General features: G+C 43.8%; 1 long non-coding RNA gene across 1 annotated transcript in view; it reads right to left on the reverse strand.

The window, feature by feature from the left end:
• Positions 1 to 301: 301 nt before the first annotated feature.
• Positions 302 to 2,402, reverse strand: part of LOC115289061 — a 17,644-nt gene continuing 15,543 nt past the window's right edge. The window contains exon 3 of the long non-coding RNA XR_003907356.1: positions 302 to 884. This is a non-coding gene — a long non-coding RNA (uncharacterized LOC115289061). The remainder of the gene's footprint in view (positions 885 to 2,402) is intronic.

Consider the following 2,402-nt stretch of genomic DNA (forward strand, 5'->3'; position numbering starts at 1 on the left):
ACTATACTTCTATGCCTGTTGCTTACTCAAGTCAGCAGTGTCAGCAGGTACTGAGAACAGCAGAATGTTGCAAAGAGAGACAGTGTTTCAAAGTATTTACCAATTGGGAAACAATTAGAAATTGGCTCAGTCATGTTGGGTTGGTCAATCTCTCTCTCTTTGCTGCCTATGCCCCTGCCCCGGCTGTCCCTCCCCCCAACCACATACAGTCATCTAGCATGATCACAAGAGAACGAGAAAGAGGGCAGCAAATTTTTTAGTTTTTTAAAAAACTTTTATTTTGAAAGAATTCTAGGTTTACAGGAAATGCAATGATAGTTCAGGAGGTGGAGGATGCACTGTTACCACTGAATGGTGGTGAAAGTTCTGGCTTTCCACTTGGCCAATTCTGACACCACCCAGAAGAGGGGGGAGTGTGCCTCATTACTGCTGGGGGGGATGGAAGTCTAGCATCCCACAGGGCTTTCACCAATACCCTTTTGGGGGAGGAGGAGCTTTATTATTACTGAGTAGGGATAGAAGTGCCAGCCTGCCACCAGGTCTTCTTGTGGGGGAGGAGCCACCTTGAGAAAGGATGGAAGTGTAGGTCACCCACTTGGCCTTTGTTGACAGGGGTGGGGATGGGCCATGTTTTCTTCCATGGTGTTTGGCTAGGGTGGAGTGCTGTCTTTGTTCAGAATACTATAGAAGAATACCATAGAGTGGGTAGCTTATAAACAAGAGAAATTTATTTCTCACGGTTCTGGAGGCTGAGAAGTCCCAAGATCAAGGGTCTGACAGATGCACTGTCTGATGAGAGGTTACTTCCTGGTCATAGACAGATATGTCCCTGTGTTCAAAAGTCTTCAATCACCATAGGATAAATGTTTGTGAGATACCATGTGCTAAAAAAAAAAAAGAAGTGAAATCTGTGATTTTATACAATATCAGCTTGGCAAGATAAAGTAGAAAATATTTTATCTTAACTGCTAGCACTTATCCCTGAGGTCTGTGATTTCACCCCAAACTTGCTTTTCTGCCTCATTTCCCATCACAGACATTAGCTTATCCTACACACATCTTTACACTACTTAACCTCTCAAACATATCCTAATATTTTCACAATTCTGTGAATTGTGCCTTTGCTTTAATTATAAAATGTAAGGACTCTGATGCCTTGAGAGGTCATCAGTGGGAAATAAGCCTTAAATGGAACCAAGATAAATTTGAAATTTAAGGAAAATGTAAGAAGCCATTGTAGTCTCCCCCGGAACCGCCATCATCAAATCCTGAGGCTACCCCTGTCCAGCTATACTCAGCCCTCAGCCTGCAGACTGCCTGTCACTTCTCACACCTCAAGTTTCCTGCTGTTTACTCTAACCTGCTGTCACCGAAGGAGGGAGGGGGGGGAAGTGCACACTGTGATTGACCAAGGCCTTTATCTGCCTTACCACTTTGAGCTGGAAAAAGTATGGAAAGGGCTTCTAAAGGGAGGTACCTAGCGCTTGATAAGTAGCTAAATTATCTTGTCTGCTGGTTAATAGCTAACTGGCTTGCCTCCTTTATTGCCCACGCAGACTTGGCCATCTTCCAGGTTTGCATGGCTGTTTGCCTTTCCCATGCAAGGAAGGAGGAGTTTTCTTTCACTACAAATGCAATATAAGAACAAAACATTGAACAGACAAAGAACAAATACCAGAGGAAACCTGTTCTACAAAATCTGGACTTAGTGGTTGAGAAGGAATTTAATGGTTAGAACCAATCGATCACTCATCCAACAAATATTTATTCAGGACCGCCTGTGTGTCTGCTCAGTAGTAAGCTCAATGGCGAGCTAGGAAGCTTTCTGAAACCTGGAAAGGTGTAGACTCCAGCTGGGGGCGCCAAAGGAGCCTGTTACAGTCAGGCCTCAGGTAGGACATTTTCCTCAGCTTCAGACAGGTTTTTAATTCTCTTTATTCACCATGGACAGAAGTGGCAGATAGAATCTGGGGCTCAGGAGACCTGACATTTTGGTCCTGGTACTGATTAAGACTTTTAAACGTACAATTTTCTTTAAAAAATTTTTTCATGTTTCTTTTTGAAAGAGAGACAGAGTGTAAGAGGGGAGGGGCAGAGAGAGAGAGGGAGATACAGTATCTGAAGCAGGCTCCAGGCTCTGAGCTGTCAGCACAGAGCTCAATGTGGGGCTTGAACTCACAAACTATGAGCTCATGACCTGAGCTGAAGTTGGACACTTAACTGACTGAGCTGCCCAGGTTTCCCACAATTTTCTTCATGCATCTGTCAAATGGTAATATGCATTTTTACCCCTCCTACACTGTTCAGCACTATTCTGAAGATCAAATGTGGACAGTAATAGAAGGTGCCAGGGTGCCTGGGCGGCTCAGTCAGTTAAGCATCCAATTCTTTTTTTTTTTTTT

This window comes from Suricata suricatta, chromosome 4 (genome assembly GCF_006229205.1).
Source record: "Suricata suricatta isolate VVHF042 chromosome 4, meerkat_22Aug2017_6uvM2_HiC, whole genome shotgun sequence".
NCBI lineage: Eukaryota > Metazoa > Chordata > Mammalia > Carnivora > Herpestidae > Suricata > Suricata suricatta.